Here is a 20,831-nt window from a genome sequence, read left to right on the forward strand (position 1 = left end):
TAACATGACTTGTTGCCTCAGGAAATTAGGAAAGGCAATTACAAGATTAAAGGTGGCCTATTTATTGAAAGCATTTGTTAGTAATGTCACGGTTTATTTTCAGTGCTTTTTTAAAAAAAAAGGATCTTATTTGTTTATTGCAGATATTTTATTCATTATATCTTGTGGTGGTTTTTCCCTAAAGCATCTCCAGTTTGCATAAATGCTGCTTTTCTAAGTGTTGGTCAGAGTCTGCATGCAAGGAGGGCATTGGATGGACTTTTGTGCATGTTTTTCTGTTCAGTAAGGTTAGTACTAACACTGTAAAAGAACATTTGTTCTGAAAACCTTGTTTTCAGCTTGGAATAGTGTTTGGGTGTTACATGAATGGTCAGCATTTTCCTGCCAGTTTGTACCTGAAACTAGGTGTGACTACATAGTGTGATTTCCCCCCCCCCCCCCCCCTTAATATGATAATAGTTCATCACTATACTAAAAGATTTTGATTGGGGAAAAGGCGTTTGAGTGATTTGTGAACTGAAACCTCACTGTCAATTGAAAATGTTACTCTAAGCATTACAGTTTTATTTGATGTGTGCACTGTGGTCTTCTGCTTGTTCTCATTTACAGCCTGGGATGCTATTTTACTTTGTACTGTTTTGCACCTACCTAGTGAGTTATTCCTAATTAGTGAGCTTACAGTTTAGATCAATAGTTAAGAAAAAGGAAGAAAAATACAGTTTCTAGTTTGTGGTTGATAAATGAGGAATGAAATAATGAATTGGCCTGGCCATGCTCTGAAGTCTGTGGCAAAGCTAGAATTTGAAACTGTACTCTGAGTCAGCTATTAGATCAGACTCCTTGACTGGGAAGAGTTTCAGCTGTACAAAACCTTTTTTTATACGGAGTAGTTTGAATGTCACCTAACAAACCAAGTTCTCTTCTTGTTTTGACATGAACAACCAAGATTTCCTCTTTTGCTGGCAGACTTCATTAACTATGTGGCTTTTTTAATCACCAGGCACTCACCCAAAATAGCCTCCACATTGTTGGAGTGTCCTTACTGGTAGGAAGCATGACCTTCTCTCTGATACTGGGCCACCAAAAAGAATGTAGTAAATTTTAATGTGATTGTAACTTAGCCAGCATTTACATAAAAGAAAACAATGATCTTCTTGTTATGGAGATCATTAATGAAACATCAGCACTGGTCTGCAAATGCTACCATGTTGTGATCCAGCTGAAAAAACAGCCTTGTGTAACTTGAGTACATTGCATAACACAGGAAGTGGGAACACAAACTAAATTTTCAAGGGTTGTTTACATTTTAACTAGATCCGAATGAAAAGTCTGCAGTGAATAGCTTTTGGAGTAATTTAACTTATGTATCCTCTGAAGGTATATCCATGAGGCTGAATATATTCTTCCCTGTTCAATGCTGGTATTTGTGGTTGCGTTCTTCAGCGTGTTAATCTAATGTTTGAAATTCAAATAGCATTGAATTTCAGATCAGTCATGTGGCACTGTTTCTGTTTCTGATTGGAGAAGGGTGTGAGTGTTCTGCCGTTGGGATTTGTAGGTGATTCAAACTTCATCTTCCTTATGCAGTCAGGCATGTAACTTTGAAATTTGCTTACCAGTTAGTCTCTTGAAAGGTAAAAGCAGTAAGTCACACCTTGTGATAGGTGAACTCATGTTCCAGTAAACTCATGGAAATATAATTTGCAGAACTTGATATTTTTTGTCTAGCTATAGTTCAATGTGTTTCATTGCCAGTACCTTCAAGACAAACTCATTTCCCTCAAATAGTATTCTTCAGTATTATCTCACTGTAGAAAGGCAAAGTTGCAAAACTCCACAAGATTTCAGGAGGAGGTAGTCAATCAAGAAACTCTGCAACTATTTCTTATAAGGTCTGCCATTTTCAAAAGTGTTAAATTCCCATGAGGATCAATTGTGTAAACAGTGGTCTGAACCTAGGTTTTGACATTCAAGTCCGAAACGTTTGTTAACAGCTTTAAAAGTCCTCCCCTGATATTTTTAAACTTCCCAGATCAGAGATTTCTTTAGGATGAGTTACAGCCTGTGGAAGTTTATCTTGTTATAAAGTTTTTGAAGGAAATTGCATCCAGGCAAAAAAGGGTAAGAATTGAATTTAAAGACTGAAAAATCAGAAAACTGAACTGCAAAATGAAACTGTCAGCTCTTGTTATGAGTGGTGTGTAAAGTAACACGTGCACAGAGTTCAAGAGACTTATGTTGACTTTTCATTAGCTGAAGATCTGTTTCTGTGACCCAGCTGAAGGGACACAGACATTGCTGACCAAAAAAAGATTGCTCAGCATTGACCAGCAGATTGATACTGGCCCACGTGTGAATTATTAATGCATAGGACAGCCACATTGTGAATTGTATTTTGCCTTTTATTAGCAGGAGAGGAGGGGGAGGGTGCTGTGCTGGCTTATTTTAGTAAATAGCATGGAGTTGTAAACTTTTAATTTCTTTTATGTACTGGACTGAACAGAGTTGCAAAACATACTCTCATTATAGTTTATTTTGTTATCATTAAAATTAATAGCTGTCTGGTGAGCATCAAGTTCAGTATAGAAAGAGGTGTTCTTTAGTTTGGTCAGCCTTCAGTGGATAAGCGAGAGGCACAGAAGATCTGGGTCTTCTCAGGCATTACTTGGCATTGCATATTTTCTGCCAGCAGGACCTACGGGTAGGTGATGAGAAAGCACTTGACAATGGATATAATTGCTGTATACTGTAGGGCTAAAGTAACATTCTCAACTTATGTTATCTGCTCAAATAAATTGTGTAATATTAAGTATACATTAAGTATTGTGCTTATTTGATCAACAGAACTCTTCCATCTCTCCCATCCCTGCCCCCAAGCCACAGATGCAGCAGTGGCTTTGCAATTGAGTGAGGATACCATGTAATTTATGGTTGCCTGGGGATTATTCTTTGGATTTGGGTTAACTTAAAATTTGGCTATGTTTTTATAATTACTTTTTCCTTTATTTTATTTTCCCCATGTGAAAAAAAATCTTTTTTTGATATATATTATTACCCATGTATTTAAAATCTGTGACAATATGCAAACTGTATTTCAAATGGCACAGCACTGGCCAATTTCCAACCTGGGTTAGATTTATAGAATCACAGTATATTGTATTGTTTTGTGTCAAATTCTTGAACTGATGTGACACTTAGTTAATTTTAACACACAACACCTCCCCCACCCTGCCATCTTTCTATATATAAAACAAATTTTATAAAACACAGCAAATAGGTGAAAGATGCATGCTTCTTTAAAGGGCTGATTGTTTCAGTGAAAATATTCTATCTAGAGATTTGTTGAGATTAAACTATGTGTGTTCCATTATCTTATTTGTCCTCTGTATTTCAGTAAAGTCTAGAGGTCCTTGACAGTTGTGCTAAGTGCTGTATGGACAGAATAAGAAAAGCGGTCTTCCCTGCAGTTGGAGAAGAAGGGAGAAACAAGAGCTGGATGTGAAGAACAGTTGTAGAAGGCATAGCGTGTGCTTTGTAAATGTACGTTTTCTGGTTTTTTACCTTTATAACATACATGTGAAAACAAACTTTCCTGTTCTTGTTGCTTCATTTGTTATTTCTGTCTTGAGTTACTGTTCTCTCTTCCTGACATTAATGCTTCTGTCTATATCAAGTAAACATGATGTAATGAATTAAAGATTTTGTAAACTCAAGTGGGAAACCAGACATGACAACTGAGATACGTGATTTCACCTTTGTGAAAATCTGACCCTGTTCAGGCCAAAGGCTTTTTTTTTTTTTTTTCTGCCATTGCTTCTGCAGCGATGTAGCTGGGAAGATCTCTAAATCAAATATTTTTCAAGTATGCCAAGAAATAAAAATGTGTTTTTAAATTTTATTCCTTCTGCACCTCTATCCTGATATAAAGTACTTATATGAGTCTGAGCAAGATGTAATTGAATGTGTGTGTGGCAAAAATTATTGGGGTAGTAAGTATCTTAAAGATTATTTGATTGTACATGTGTTCAGAATATATATCCTACATACATGGATACATCCACCTATCCATAGGTGGATCCAAAAATTATTAAAAATCCGAGTCCAGCTTGGTGAAATAAAAGTTGTAAGTAGAAGAGAAAGTAAAAAAAGGTGAATAAAGACAGAAATGTGGATATGTTTTAATTCCATGTATTCTTTTTAAAAAAAACTATTAGATTTACTGTAGTTTTCTAGAAAATACGTACAAATGAAAGGGTCTTTGTAATGCTTAAATCTAGGCCCAAAACGTGTTGTTTACTGAAGCCCTGTTTAATTGCTTCCTAAACCTGGAATGATAGTAGTTATTAGTAATACCGTTCCAGAAATGAGTGAGGTCTTACAACTCTTTTGTTGCTGAAGGTGCCTTACTCTTGACAAGACTGATCTTTTGTCTCATGCTTGCAGCCTGTAGGGTGCATGCACCTATATCTCTTGAAGGCTCATATCAGGAGGAGTCCTGGCAATGTAAGTAATAGAAAAATGTTCTACATTAAGCACAACAGTAGTTGTCATTTTCACTTAGAAACAGGTACAAGGAGTTGACATCTGTTCCTTTTATCCATTATTTCAGCGACTGGAGCGTGCACACTGATCTTGGGGAAACTTGGATTGAATTTTGCCCTCTGGTTTTCCTATTTTGCAGAGCCTGGAATAGAAGAGTTTGTTACAGTTTGGGATGTGCCACTCTGAGGAGAGAGGGAGGGAGGCAGGTGCATCACTGTCCTTAAAAGATGATTTTTGTGGCTGTCTTTATCCCTGGAAAAGCTGTTTTTTTATAACCCAAGGCTCTGAATCCCATAGTGGCAAAGGAATGACCCCTGAGTTTCTTTATGAACCTTTGCTTCTGACACTACAACAAAGATGGTGTCTTAACAGCCAGATGGGACAGAGACAATTTTCAGGTAAAAAACCATACATTGTTTTTGCACTGCACTCTCTGTTTTATTTATTTTTTGTCTGCTCCTCAGTTCATTCTCCTCATGTTTCTCCATTTACAAATCTGAACAAGAAAACAAAACCCTAAATATTTCCCAGTGTGCAAACAACACGTTAGAAATCTAAATGAAAAATGGCTGCATGGTTTGTTTCTCCTCTTAATTAAAGGTGGATTTTTCTCTAAAGTACAAATAATGCCTTTTTTTTTTTTTTTTTTTTTTTTTTTAGAAAGAAAGGAAAAGGTATTTTCAGTGCAAAATGTTTGAGAACTGTAAACTGCTGAATGCCTTATATCCTCAAGTTCAGTAGGAATACTTTGGAAACAGCTATAATCTAGAACTCTGAATAATTTACTGTGGCTACTTTATTCTGTGATCTGTCAGAGCCAGGCTGCAGTAATTGAAGCTGAAGTAGCTTAGCCACTGGAACGGCATAAGACAATAGGGGTGGATGTATTTCAACAGAGTATAAGGGTTTGATCAAAGTTCTGTGCATTATCAAAAGTAACTCCCTGTTGTAACAGGAGATTGCCTGCTGATACACATGTTTTTAACAGATACCAAAGCCTATTTTCTATTATTTTTGCAGGGGGATGAACTTCTGTTCAACAGACCATCCCTTAGCAGAAGTAAGTTCAAAGAAATGTCGAGCAAATGTCGCTAATCCTTTTGAATTAGTGAGTGCAAGCTCATGAGGTCACTTGTAAAAGTGTTGTAATATGCAGAAAACCTCTAATAACTGAACATATGTTGTATGTAAAGCAAGAAGCAAAGTAAACTGGAACACTGACGTGAAATTGAGCAGCATGTATTCTGTATCCACATCAAAGGTCTGGACAGAAGGCCTTTGAGAGAAGGACAAGGAGCTGGTAATGTCTCTATTTTTCTGGCTGTACCATAAGCCATGAATGCATTGTATTCCAACAGTCTGAACTTTCAACTCTTAAAACGGGTTCACACTTGAGGAGATTTAGCATTAGTGGCAGAGTTGCAAATAACTGGGGGTATTTTGCTTGCTTGTTTGTTTGTTTACCTCCGTGATCAAATTTACTATATTTGTGGATCTGGTGATATGCATTTAATGAAATCCCATGTACGAAATACCATTCAACATTTTTCTTTTTTTTTTTTTTCTCCTGAATGGGCTAAGAGATTGTATGCAAGAATTCTGATGCTTGTTGCAGTTGTATTAAAATGCACAAATTCATTCTATGTTAGTTAACACTACTAGAGATTAGCATGCTATGAATTTATTATTTTTTTTCTTGAACTAAGCAGAATGCATACCCATTGAGCTTGGTGCTTCATGACATTCAACCCTTTACATTTGCTGCTTAGGTTTCTCTGTAAACCTGCGCTCATAATTAGGATGAAAGTAACTGGAAAAGGAGTGCAAAGACCTCTGAGTTACCTCTGATTTGGAGAAGCTATAAGGTGTAACTCAATACCATGTAGATAAACTAGCATTGGTGCTTGAAGCAGCAGCGCCTAGCTCTTGGCCTGAGTTAGCAAAACCCTCTTTTGAGGTTGTCTTAATTTGGGAAAGGGCTGTTCAATCTCAACTATATGGTTTCCAGGTTTGAAGGTAGATCAGTGCATCGTAGCTTTGGGTGTTTGCTTTGCAGTCCATTCTGCAATGTAAATTCCTCTGTGATTTCCTTGGAGGAGGGACAAAACATTGTCCACTCCTAGGAAAAAAAAAAAGAGATTACATTGACTGTAAGATAGGTCCTGTTGCTTGAGTGCATATGCAGCACGGAACCACTGATTCATTGCTTGCCTGTGCTGGATGTAACCAAAATGGGTGTAAAACCCATGGCGTACAGTGGGAGGTTTTAAGTGCACTCCACTTTTGTATTTATGGCTCTGTCTACGTTTCTGAGTTTAGTGGAGCTCCCAATGCAAAGCAGGTCTGGCAGGCAGCCCAGAGAGGCTGCCCAGCCTAGGTAACGGGTGGACTGGGATTCTTACTGCCTTGCACTGTACCCCAGTATCTAGTCATGATGCACGCTGTACATGTATGGACAGAAATGGTGAATGAAGACTGTAATATTCTGCCTTTGCTTACAATTGAATACTTTGGGGAACTTATGGCATATATACGTGTAATACCTGTCTTCTCAGATGTAATTGGCAGTTTAACTGAGGACAGTATAGTTTGTAATTTGATTTATTTTGACTGTCAGCTGTGGTGATCTCTTAGAAAATCACTCTGAAGTAACTCAGAAAATATTTCTCAGGAAATAAGTCTTTTTGGTATCTTCAAGGCATCAGTGTTATTCTCCATGCTCAGGATGAACACAGAAACAAATTCTTTAGATTCACTGGGGTCACTTTCTTTTTTTGAAGTGCAGGAAGAGCACAGTGCCTCCAAACTGGCTAAGCATTACTGTGTGCAGAATATGTGTTTGAAGAGCAGAGCTTTTTGCCCGTCAGCTGTCCCTAAATCATCAGCTGGCATTGGGGTGGCTATGGACTAACATTAAAATGCACAGGGAGATGCCGACATTGGCATCGGATGATTTCTGGCCCTGGAGCCTTCATGCAAAGCGTACAATATTCCTCCCCTCTAATCAGAAGCAGATCCTCCCCTCCCAGCTGTCCTCTGTACTCTTGCTCCCATTCTTACATTAGTAGCATGGGCTAGGCAGTGAAAACTTCATTTCCCATAATATCTTCAAGGAAATCTGTGGGATTATCACCACCTGTTTCCACTGTGCAGCACTCACATGCTGTTCCACTCCGCAAGGTGAGATAGAAACTAAATGCAAATGTGAATGACAATTGCAGGAGCGGATGGCTGCAAAAGAGATCCTTGCAGGTAGGATTTCCTGCCTCAGGATATCTCAGGACTCTACGCTTCAGTCCATGTTCTTCCTCTGTTTATTTTCCCCCTTCATCTTTGTATACCTTTTCTGGTCTCTCCATGCCTCACTAATGCTTTTTGCTCTTCTTGTTTTCAGATTCTTCTCATGACAAAAAAACAAAACCCAGCGAACAAACAAAAAGCTGAATTTATTGTAACAGATCAGAACGTGCAGACTCTGATACTGGTGAGGCATACACTGTGGGTGGGATTCCGTTGCCTAAGCATTAAGCCCTATTCTGGTCTGGAAGATGCCGTAGGGCAACTCACTTGGGCCTGCATTTGCCCAGAAGGGCACGAGGTCCTGTCTCATTTGTCAGCCTCATGGAGACATTTTCACATGCCCCGAGGCAGCTGAAAGGCCCCTGGACACCTATGTTCACACAACTGAACTCACCCGCAGAGAGGCATTGCACTCCGTGCAAAGGTTGAGAGAAGGTTTCCTGATGAGGGGTTGGTTGTTTTTTTTTTTTTTGACAGAAAATTGGGATTTTATTTATTCTTTTGTATGGTATGTACCTTTCCTGTGGGCAGAATTCCCAACGAAAGCTTGGTTGTTCATCTCATGGCAGGCACGCACCCTGCCAGAGGGGAAAGAAACATTTTCCACCCAGTTTCGCAGCAGCAGCAGCAGCTTACATCAGTGACTCCCATGCTCTGTTGTACATTATCGCCACTTACGAAGCCCTGGATTTATAATGGAATAATGTGCTGTTTTGAGGATGGTTTCCACTGTTTCTGAATCCTACTTTTTGCCAGAAAAAACCAAAATAGGAACAATTAGTAGAATAACAAACAATACCAGGAATGTTTGTCTTCCTATCATGACTCTAAATTGTTATAATACGAGTTCATCTGGAAATTGAATAGTTGTGTCTTGTTTTCTTAGTGATCTTAGATCAAGTAATGAGAAAGTAAAGAAGACTTGAATGCTTTAAAACAAAAGAGAATACATTTCTCGAAGAATATGGAACAAATTGCCATTCTGGCCCCTTCTTTTTGTTCTCTGCCTTGCCTTGTGCAGTCTTTGTGGGGAGTGCATAAGGATTTATTTAGAAATGCAACCCTCACTCCTGTGATCATCTCTACATGGGGGCAGAGGTCTGTCTGTCTATCATTTTTGCTGGGTGGGGGTATTAATTTTGAAAAGATCTGGGTAACAGACAGCTTATATGTTTCTGATACTTCTTAATGTGGTTATGGTGGCTTGTGCTTCCCTCCTGCCGCTGAGGAGGGGATTTTCAAAAGTGCTCTGTTGGCCGGAGTCTGTTCCTATTAAAGACATCAGGGAGACTCTCCTGGGTGTAATGCAAGTTGAGATTGGACAATAGTAATAAGTCTTTTTAAAAATCTCATCATTAATAATTTTGTAGTCAGCAGGTAGAATAGTTGAAATGAAATACTTGGTATACAGACAGCCTGTAAGGAGCTGCTAGGAAAACACGTATGCCTGAATTCTGCACTGAGAAATGTAGGTACTGGTGTGTGCTGACCAAAAGTCTTGCTTGACAAGTTTTATTGCTGGGCAAGAATGGAGGGAAAAGGGAAACTGAGGGTAGAATATATGCTGAGAACATAGATTCTTATCTCAAAAAAAAACCAGACAAAAATTACTCTTTGTTTTGTTACTTATCTACAGGTATTCTTGATTTTGGTATTCTCTTGTCATTATCCTATTGTAATCCCCCCGTCTTTTGCTATGATTTATTCCACACTGTGCTTAAGCAGCATCATGCATGGTTGAAAAATACTGGTATAATTTATACAATATATGAATGAAGGATGTTGGTGGGGGAAGTCCGCCTAAGCCAGTTAGAACAGGTGAAGTACAGAAAAGATCTGAAAGTGTATTTTGTGTTTCCTCTCAGTCATGTCATATTAGCTATGACATTGATTGTAGCTATTTTGATTGCCTGAAGACCACACTAGCAATATTTTGCCTGTAACATAAAACGTAATGTGGACATAATATGCATAAGTAGTGCCTGTCCCCAAGGAGAAGTTAACAGAGAGGAAGTAGACATCCTTGAAGCACTCATGGTTTTTGCTGAAAGGGACAGGATTTATATCCATCTGTTATATTAGTGCACTTTATATAGTTATTTCAAGCCTTTTGGATGTTGTTAGTCCCAAGCAGAATTTTTTTGAGAACTGCTACAAGATGTTATAAGGGCTGTTCAACACTATCGAATGCTTTTCCGGCAACCTGCGATAGGACAGTTGAAGAATATTCAGATGATCAGGCCTCAGGCATTAACTGTATTGTATTACTCGTTGAACATAACTTTTAATACCTGATTTATGAAACCCATTTGACCTTTCTGTACATTTATGGAAATCTGGTAGTGCAGTCTGACAGCCACGAGTTTTTGCTACCTTTTCAAAATGTAGTTAGGAAAGCTATTAGCTGGAAATCCCTGATATGGTTTCCTATTTTATCTATTTTGGGATTAGTGTAATCAGATGACTTTTCAAATTGGCTTGGACAGTGCCAATATTGAAGTATTTCTCCTACAGCTATTCTAGTATCATCAGTATTTGTCAGTCATAGTTCCTCTTTAACACCATATTACATTTCTAGCTTATCTGTTTTTTTTTTTCCTAGCCTCTCTACATACATAACAATATATATTTCAGCTGTTTCATTCATGTTATTTTGTTAGGAAAATGGGATATTTATCAGTCTATGTTGGTAGATTTCCTAGTAAAAGGATAAAAGGAGGAGTTTTGCTTTTTTCAGCATTGGGCCTACAGATGTTTTTATTAATCAAGTTACTCTCCCAGGAACATTTTTTGTCTTTATCCTGCTGCCTTGAAAGGGAGAGAGAAGTGATGCTGAATTTGAGATTTGCTCAGTCACATTTATCTTGTAAAAAATTTCTGCACTTGATTGGAAGTTGCTGTGACAAATGCGAATAAAAGGGAGAGAGATAATTACTACTTTGCAATAATGAAAAATGTAATTGCAGAGTCAGTGCTACTGGCTAAATAAGCCAAAAGAGAGCCAAAAAATGTGCTAATGCTGCACAGCTTGGTTTGGGATGCCAAAATGGAATCTGATCTTCCCCATTGGTATTCTAGTATAGTATTCTAATCCCATCTCATTTCAGAGAGAACTGTGGCATTTTGATTTATTTTTGATACACAATCTACATTTCCCTAAGCTAAGCAGATTTTGTGGGGAAGGATGCAAGGTCCTTGTCGGAGGCCATTGTTCCCAACTCCCAAACTGGTCCTCTGCTTACAAAAGCGAACAAGGCATGCTCTGGCACCTAGGTCTTTTTTTCATTAGGCTTTATGGCAGTAAAATATTACCTCGCTCAGGGGGAAAAAAAAAAAATCCAAAATCTACATCTGACCACCTCTAGCCCCAGCTATAGGTTCTTGCTTAGGTTTACTAAGCCTGTTGTATCTGACTGAAGCCTGGAGGTGTCTAATTCAAAAGCTGTCAGGATTATCTTCACCATAGCGTGGCTAAGCTGGGAAGTGGAGAACTAGTTCATCATCTGTCTCCTGAATGGCTTGCTCTGGGGTGTCCCTGGAGTCCCAGCTGGGATTTAAATCTTACTTGCTTTGGTGACAGCTCCGTCTGTTAGCAGCGGTGGAGTCTCTGGGAATCATTCTTTCACGCTCACAAGGGCTGTTTCTTCCCTGTGGTTAATTGCATTGAAGTGAATTAAGTACTAAAGCAGAGTTCAGCAAGGAAACACACACCTTTTAAAAATGAACAGAACATTCACTTATTATTTATACTGATCCACTGTGAGAAGTCTTATGAAAAATTAAAGAAAAAATTATATCTTAGACCCATGCAACTCATGGCTCTTGTGATGAGTTGTGGGCATAGAGCATATTTGGGATGGGATTGTTGTGACAGGTGTGACTTGCAAGGCAACCTAGTGACCAACATTTGGGAAAAGAGATTTTTGTATTTTTTGACCCTGAACTAATTTACACACTTACAGGGACTGCAGACCTACTGGTGCTGACAACAGATGGCTCAGAATATTCTCACAGGAGAGCATGAAGTAAAAAGGGAGATGGATAATTGCATTCATGCTATTGGCCCCGAAGTCCAGAGTTGTTACAGGCTGCGAAGCGATGCAAAGAAAATAGTTGGCCACAATGGATGTGTAGCAGTAACGAGGTGAAACTGCATTGCCCTTTTCACAGAATCGATAGCGTATTTTAAATATTCCACTCTAAATCATTTGCTTAGGAGTAAATGAAAAGTCAGAGAGTCCTTAGATGTCCAGTAAAAATGTTGTTAATTCAACTACTTAGCTGGGGTTGAACAAGCTGTGCAAATCTGAGAAGGAGTGTCTTGTGCTTCATTTGTTTATGTTTAAAAGTTTATGCTTCCTCCCATTTGGTTTGGTCATTTTGTTGAATATATTCAACAAAGAAATAGGAACTGTGTGCAATTGGAAGCACTTCCAGATGGGTTCAGTGTTACAAGCGGGAATATACTCTGTGAGATATTTGTGAGAAGGGATATATGCCAATATACAGAAATAAAGAGTACACCTATGGCTTGAAAGTCCATTTAGCATAGACACTCATAGTAAATCCCCAGAATACACCTGAAGGAGTGGAATGCACTCTGAAAGTGATGCTTCATCATCATATTTCATTACTGCTAGTGCCTCCCTCCAAATAAAATTTTCAAGGAGGTAGGAAATGTGGAGTGACAGTACACTAAGGAATGCCTTGCCACCTCTCAAGCCACATGGCAGAATTTCTGCTGGAGAATTGATCTGTTTTGCTTCTAATCTTATATAGGTAGAGCTGGGAAACACATACAAAGAGTATTACAGAACACAGCATCAAAAGAAAACCCTGATGTGTTGGCTCTACAAGCTTCCTCTAGGGGATTTTACAGAAACCGTAGCTTTATATCTCATTGCACATGTCTAAATAAATATTAAAGACAAGCATTTTGCGTAAGATGTGCTACGGTACAACAGCAAGATTATTAATTTATTTGCCCCTGGCAAAAGCATTTCATGGCTGTAGTCATCATCTCCAATTATTTGTTATAGTGTCTTGACTTTTTTGAGTATTGTTTATCCAACACTATTTACACAGAAGCTCATTTGTGAGAGGTTTTAACATTTTTAGAGGTTGAAGTTGGTATGTGTTTAACATACATGCAAGTTATTTTGGAAAATGAGGGCAAGACACACAGATCAAAACTGGCTGTAAACTGCTGCTGAATTCACAACAGGGAGTTGGAATTACATGGGTTTTAATACTTCAGATTCCTCCCCAATCCTTTTCTTTCCCCTGTAGCAATTTCCAGCAAAAACACATCTTATTTCCCCTTGTTGAGACAGACCTAAGCATTCCCTTTCTTAGACAACATCCAAATTCCCTTAGGCAGACACCCAGGAATGTGTAATTAAAAAAAAAAAAGTAGGGGAGAAAAAGAAAAATAAGATAGCTGTGAGGGTAATCCTGCATTTTTAGCCAATTCCAGAAAATAGAGGCAAATATAAAATGTACTCTGAGTGTAAAACCTTAGGCAGTAAGTAGGTATTTGCACTCGATATATATTTGCACATGTACCTATTTGATAGGTAAACATTTGATTTGCACCTCATACATGCATACTACTAAAAGACAGGTATTTTTCCATCTTGTCTTGCAACAGATACTGCTCTATGGAAATGGCAAACAGATAAATCTCAGATTCTCTCATCAGAAGGAGAATTCTTGGATATTTTTCTACTCCGTCAAGAAAAAATGAAGCATTCTTGTTCCTGCCTTGAACATCCTGTGAAAGGAAAAGGTAACGTTTCGAGGGTGTGTAAGTTCTTACTTTGTTATGGAAAATGTTGGCGCCCTTGTTCTATTCTGTAGCTACCTCCGTTCTGCCAGCAAATCCCAGAACGTCCCTTAAATGTTTTGCAGAAATTAACCTCATGGCCTATCCTCCCATGTTTCCCTCTGGAGGTCAAATGACTGCAGGATGGGTCTTTAGGTAGGGAAGAAGAAGGGCTGCCAGATTCACAGCTGTGCAGATATCCTGTGCCCATGTGTGCAGAACACTTCAAACAGTGCACCCAGGGTGTGCCAGGGTTGGTTCAAGATGGACTGAAAATAGTTTGCACCATTCCTGTGAGGACTGCCAGCCTGGGCAAACATCTGATGTTATCCTGATGGGGATGCAGCTGCTCCTTGATCATAATGTGGCTCAATTTTCAAGGTCAGTCAATCCAATCCAAAAATCTTGTAGGATGAACATCAGCTAGAATTGGTTTTGTTGTTGGTTTTTCATCCTGTTATTTGTGCTTTCTACTTCTGGTCTAAGCAGCAGATAAAGGGCTTAACAAGCCATGGAGAAACCTGCCATTAAGAGTTATGGTATTGATCTGATATAAATGAATCTTTTAATGTAGCTAATTTATTTATAAACAAGGGAGTATCCACAGAGGCAAAAAGTAACAGAACTTTAAAAACTTTTAAGAACTTTTAAGAACTTTAAAACAGCAAGATTGCCAAAGGACTAATGAGGCTCTTCCTCAGTCTTGTTTCCCTGCTCAGGTTTTGAGGGAGGGTTGCTTTTTTCATTAATTCATCTGTGACCTGGAAGAGCCATGCTGACAAAGATTCTAAGAAGATTGTCCACAGAGTCATTCAAACCCCAGGGCAATGTTTGTTCTGTCTCTAACAAAGGCCAAGATATTGGATTATAACATAGTCCCTGCCATAAATTTAGTGTTTCCTCTCTTTAAAACCATCAATTTAGGTCATACTGCCATTGTGTTCCTTAAAGTCTTTACAACTGAAACCCTTCCAGAAGGCGAAAAATTAAATTTCCTGCCTGAGAAGTACTGAGAGATAAAATCTGCCTTGTTTCCTGTTTCTCTTCAAAAATCCTACCGTTGGATAAAATATGCCAATTGCACTTTAGCTGGTAATGTTTGCATCATGAACCGTTAAATGAAAGTTTTAATTCATCAGCCTCTGAATTCTTTTGGTGCTATGTACATTATTTTAGAAACGGCTTTGTATATCAGATTGAAAAGAAAAGTTGCTGTGACGATGAGAAATGCATGTGCAATACCTCTGTAAGCAGTTCAGATTTATGATAACTCCTGGCATACTCCTGTTGCATGGTTATTCCTTGTGTTATGCTGTTCCTTGTCTGATGTGAAGAGCAAACTTTCTGAGAATGGAAGATGTCTCCCCTGTATTAAAGCCCTGTCCAAACTGGAAGCACTGCAATGACTTTGTAATTAGTGGCAAACCTTAGAGTTTTTGACTGTCGCTTGGTGCTGGAATTGTAATTCTTGGATGTGTACCTAATTGCTCCATTGTGCAAGACACGTGTCATGAAGGTGATGTTCTCCTTCCAGCAAGTTTTCAGCTTGAAATGATAGGGCAGAAGTGGAGGTGTGAGGTAGCGTCACAAAATGAGTCAGAGAGTGATAAAAAGATTCAGTTACTGGATCTGATGTGGACTTGCACACAAAGTGAAAAGGTTTTTTTCCCAAAGCTGATATATTTGCAGGATTTTCTAAAAATATTCCTTTAGTTGTGATTTTATGAAGCAGATGTGTAAAGCAGTTATATTAATACTCAAAACAATTAGCGAACATAATGCTTCAGCAGGCACAACTGTGGATGAAAGACTATTTTTCTATGGCAGCAATATTCCTGAAATATATGGTAGGTGCAGTTATTTTCATATTTGGTAGTTATTAACATTTCTGAAGTGGCTGAAGCAACTGGCTTGGCTTTAATGTAATGTACTCTGAAATTATAGTGTTTTGTAATCTTGTTGTTTGGTGATGAATATTTGCACATTTTCTTGGACTCGTTCCAGTAATTTACAAGGAGATGCTTTGTAGACTGTGGAAAACCCCAGAAAATTTCTTGGCTGGGTTTACTCAGACAAACTGAAATAAACCTTCAATTCAAAGATATGATACATGCTATTCCTATTTTGAACGCTGTACCTTCATCACATGGGACCTTGCTGTTTGATGATTTGGCACAATGCCACAGCATAATTTGACGATCCACTGAAAATCATGATTCTTTCATGTGGAAAACAATAAAAAGCGTATGGTATCAATTATACTTCACTGTTTCTCTGAGAATTCAAGCACCAGAAATAAAAAACACTGTCTGAAGACTTTGAATTTCCATTAACCGGAAACAGTTGGTATAAATTATTTTTACTGAAACTGCTCTACCAGTCCTGGGTAATAAAAGAAAAAACAACATTGGCATTTGATTGACTTCATAGGTGCAAAATATGTCATGCTCAGAGGGAGCATAAAATTCCGGGTCAGGCAGTGGAATCATTTTATTGAATACCGTATTTGTAATGGAGAAGCTTGGAAGAATGGGTTTCCTGTTACCTTAATTTCTGCTGCGTCTGTACTGAGCATGGTGATTTGTGTGATCAAATATACTGGATAATGAATATGATGAGTAGCTACAGTAAAAGTAGGAGGTAAGAAAGGAAGCTTTTAGAATAATAAGACTTTTGGTGGAAATCAAAGCTGAGTTATTCAAAGAAACAGTTTTACTAGCAAAGTATTTCTAAAGCGTGGCTTGGATCTGGGTTTTAGAAATTTCAGGGCTGTATGTATTTTTGGTGCCTTAGTCTCCCAGTGAGCACTTTGATTATAACTGACCTTATGGAAGTTGGTTACTACGCAAAGAGGGCCTTTTGTTTCTTTGTTCTTTAGTTTAAGATAGAATTACTGTGCAGAATCTAGAGTAGTTCCGATGTGGGAACATCTCCAGTCAATTGCAATCAAACTTATATTACACTGTGTTTGTCTTAGCGCCCAAGATTTATCTTTATTGCTTACTACTGCATTGGGTAAACAGCATTTTTTCTATAGTTTCTGTAATAGGGACAACTCTATAAAAGTAGTGGCATGTACTCAAATAGAAACTTAAACTGAGCTGATAGTAGCTCTCAGATAGAAACTTAAACACAATGCATCTGGAATTATTATGGTAAAGCAACAAGCAAGTCAATAAAATGCTTGTTAACCAGAAACTAAAATAGGAAAGCAAGTTAACTCCCAGACTTCTAAATTTTGTACATGAGGAATAGACTCTTATCCATGTTAAATATGACTTAAATCAGTAGGGTTGCTTGGGTAATTAGATACCACCTAGCATTAGGAATTTATGTGCCTATAGATTTACAGTGTAGGTTTATTAGGCAATACTTATTCCTTACTATTTTTATTCTAGAACTGGCATTGCATGAAACAGAGAACAGAAATTGGCCTTCAAACTCGGTATAAGTCTCACTGAATGGGTTAACAGAGGACGTGAATAAGTCAGTGCGCAAGAATGGCTGAAGTTCAGAAACAGGAATAGAATTTCAAAATTGGGAAACCACAATGGAGAGAAAGGAAACAACATTACAGTGAAGCCTTTCGTCTGTGGGTAAAGTCTGCCTGGTGACTGATACGTGTAAAAGTGAGAAATTTGCTGTAGATTAAAAATAAACAAATAAAAAAATAAAAAAGCAGGTGGGGGCGATGAAAAGAAGTCAATAAATCCCTGAAAACTACAGATGGGCCTCTGTGGGCTTCTGTTAGCATTTGTTGACAAGCAAGACTCCGTTTGTCTGTCTTTTGTACTGCAGTGTTAGGATCATTGCTGTGTTAAAATATGCTATATTCTAAAGCTGCGGTGAGAGTCGCAGTAGCACTGAGAAATATAAGTGGACAAAAGAACTGTGTCCAATGCATTTGTGATAAAAGATTATATTAAATATGCCTTCTTTTTTGCAGAGGGTCTTGTAGAAGCCTTGGGCACACGAGAAGAAAGAGATCCTATCTAGGAGTTTATGATAAAGACTCATTGGGTGGCATGCTACCAAATTCCTTTAAAAACAGCTGATTTTCAAGCTCCTGTTCATATTGGTTTAATGGAGTAGCCATTATCCTGTGTGCTGGTAAAATACTGTGCTGGTCATGAGGGGGCGGCACTAATATAGCCTGGATTTTTTTTAGTTCAGGCAGAGCTACAAAGGTCCTTTGGTTTAGGGTCTCTGTGCACATCCCTTTCCTGATAAATGACCTCATGAGCCCGACTGTATAATCCTGGAAGCTAGTATTGGTCGTAGGAGCCTAGATCTCTTCCTCAAAGCACAAGGTCTGTCAGCCCATGTTCTGTTGTTGACCCTTGACCCTGGCTGAAAGTCTGGTCCGTTATCTGGGGTGTTTTATCGCTGGGGACTGGCCCTTGGCTGCCCAAGTGCACCAGTTTTGCCTGATGTCACTTAGAGTAGCCTGTGATTTGAATGGTGACAAACAAAGCACCTTCCCGCTGATTCCTTCTGCCGCTTATTCCCTTTTAGGCTATGAAGAAGATCTCAGACCTTGGCAAAATGGGACTTCTAGGACTGTGCCCATAGCATGACTTGCTTCCTTTAGTTCTGGTTATTTGAAGGTGGGTGCATAGTTGTCTCCGATGCTTACACCTGAAGCAAATTCAGGCAACACCTGTCTGAATTGTGATTCTGAGGTCCTTATACTTGCCTGCTTGCCCAACCAGTTATTTCTGGACATCCCCAAGAACAGAAGGGGCATGGGTAACTGTCCTGAGAGCAGTCCTGCTTGGTACTGTCCCTTATTTGTGTCATTTAACCCCCACGCCCACCTGGCTCACCAGGCAGGGGTATTGCCCTAAAGTGCTTTCACTTAACTGGGCAATCATCAAGGTCTGAAGACCCTCCATCTTCCCTCTTCTGAGAGATGAGTGACAGTGGTCTGATGGGAAATAGTGAGTTTTCTCTTTGAGGTATTTGGTGATAGAGAAATTTCATAAAATTAACTGTAAATTACACCTATTTTCTGCAAATAGTTTTAGCTTCAGTACTGATGGCCCACTATACAAATGCTTTCACCAACATAGCCAAATTTAGTGATATTAAGAAAATCATATGTATTTGGAAAACATTAGAAGTTATTTTTATGAAATAGCATCTGATAGTTAAACTGCCATATTTTTTCCAGGCTTCTTTCATTAGAGAGACTGATGACTATTACTACAAATATCCCACAGAGTATTCAATTATGCTGGAAGGAGGGTGAAAATGACATGCCAGAAGCTACGCAAGAGAGATGGTGCACATTATTCTAATTTTATGAGGTTGTAGATCTTGGGAAAAGGAGAGATTTATAATGCCACTCCCTACAATAATTAAGAAAGTGTGTGTCTGATTTATGTATATGTAGTGGGAAGATGGGGTAATTTACTGAAAATGTCACAGAAAACAGAATCTCTGAATAAAAGTGATCTGCACAATCTGTGTTTTCTCAAGATACTTCGCAAAACTCTACATCTTCTACACTATTAATGAGATAAAATTTATTCTTCAAATTGAAAAATTATCTTTCTTTGCTCCGGTAGTCAGCCATTGTTTCCTTTTTTTTTTTTTTAACAGGGATTTGAAGCTAGCTGAAAATACATGTTGTATTCAGTGAAAAGCACCCCTGGTAAGCCATCAACATGATGTTTTATAAATCTTGCCTTCTGAATGAGAACAGAAATTAGGTACTGTTTCTTTACTTCAAACTAAGCATTGGCATCATTCAGGAGGTCAGTTAAGTGTATGCTTGCTGGTAGTTCATAAATGCCACTGAATAACTTTTTTTTTTTTAAGGAAAAATATCTTCTTTGTCTTTGGAGGAATTACTATTTTGATGACTTGGGAGCAGAGGACAGTGGCAGGCTTATATACTATGTTGACTTGAGGTCAGGGACAACTGTATGTATGCAGATCTTGAGATAGAATTTGTTAAGGCAAGTTATTTTTAAAAATATTTGAGACCAGATCTTGTAATTTTTTTTCCCTTCAATTACAACTCAAGATTCAGTCTTCAGATAACTATGTGGACAGTGAAATAGTTCGAGGTATTTGAATGAAGTATATTTTTTGTATTCTTGAGATTGTTTTCCTTGACAATTTGATTTGCTCTTGTTCCAAGAGCACGTAGGGAAAGCAAGCCCTCATTAAGAATAAAATGCAGTTTCTAGGGGAAATTGCAGATAAAATTTGGCTGGTTTCAAGAGAAAGTGCAGGGACAGTAAATTAATACTTCTTATTCTCATAACTGTTAATTAACATGTCAGGCTGTGTTGTAGGATTGATGAGACTGTCTCATCTGGCAACGTTTTCAAGGGAAAAACAGGTCTTAAGGTTTTTGGTTTTTTTTTTTTCCCCCCTCAAGTCTTCTCCATTTTCTCCAGCAAATTCTGGATTTGACTCTGATCTCACTTCCAGTTGTTTTAGACTGGGGAAACTCCACTGATGTTAAATAATATTGTTTTGTTTTAATACAGGATTCAATCAGAAAATAAAAAATGGCACCATTGTGCGTCTCATATTTCCCCTTGTTTGTATTCAGAGTAAATATCAGGAGTGCAGGTCTGGTTTTGGCTTCTTTCTATGCCACATTAATGAACTGTTTATTAATTCAGACTTTCTAACAAATGTGAAAACTGGCTTCATTGCCTGATTCTTGGTTCATTGATATCAGTGGTGGGATTCCCACTAATGGCAGTGACCTTTTGCCCCTCATAATTACTGCTAATCTAATAGCCTGGGCTTAAAGTGTGGAAGTAACTAACAATCTGGGTTCATGCAAGGGTTTTGGGTGGTTTTGTTGGTGTGTGTCGTCCCCCCCCCCCCAACAAGACAAAAGAAAACAAACATCAAAAAGTTTTTGTTTGTTAGCTAGCAACAAGAGAGCAGAGGAATTAAAACTGTGTGTATAGGTATCTGTATATAAATATGAAAACACAGCACCTGAAGAGTCAGTGCTTTCTAAAAGTAATTTAGTTTGTATGCTAATAACTTTTCAATGTACTGTTTATCTTCTAAAGCAAAAATCTGTAGCTGGCAGATAGCGATTATAATAGTGTAGCTAAGTCTTTTAAACCCAAGTAGGGTAATCTAATTACAGTTAAACAAGAAAAAGTAAATGTGGCTTTGCAAGTTTGTT

At 38.3% G+C, this 20,831-nt stretch overlaps 1 long non-coding RNA gene across 3 annotated transcripts in view; it reads left to right on the forward strand.

Annotated features, from left to right (window-relative positions):
- The window catches only part of LOC142408753 (uncharacterized), a 34,125-nt gene extending 16,869 nt beyond the window's left edge, over positions 1 to 17,256 (forward strand). For all 3 annotated transcript variants that reach the window (XR_012775406.1, XR_012775408.1, XR_012775407.1), the window contains 7 exons: positions 3,395 to 3,540; positions 4,682 to 4,940; positions 5,563 to 5,602; positions 5,736 to 5,842; positions 7,937 to 8,026; positions 13,493 to 13,630; positions 17,065 to 17,256. This is a non-coding gene — a long non-coding RNA (uncharacterized LOC142408753). The remainder of the gene's footprint in view (positions 1 to 3,394; positions 3,541 to 4,681; positions 4,941 to 5,562; positions 5,603 to 5,735; positions 5,843 to 7,936; positions 8,027 to 13,492; positions 13,631 to 17,064) is intronic.
- Positions 17,257 to 20,831: the final 3,575 nt, after the last annotated feature.

Source organism: Mycteria americana, chromosome 4 (genome assembly GCF_035582795.1).
Source record: "Mycteria americana isolate JAX WOST 10 ecotype Jacksonville Zoo and Gardens chromosome 4, USCA_MyAme_1.0, whole genome shotgun sequence".
NCBI classification, from domain to species: domain Eukaryota; kingdom Metazoa; phylum Chordata; class Aves; order Ciconiiformes; family Ciconiidae; genus Mycteria; species Mycteria americana.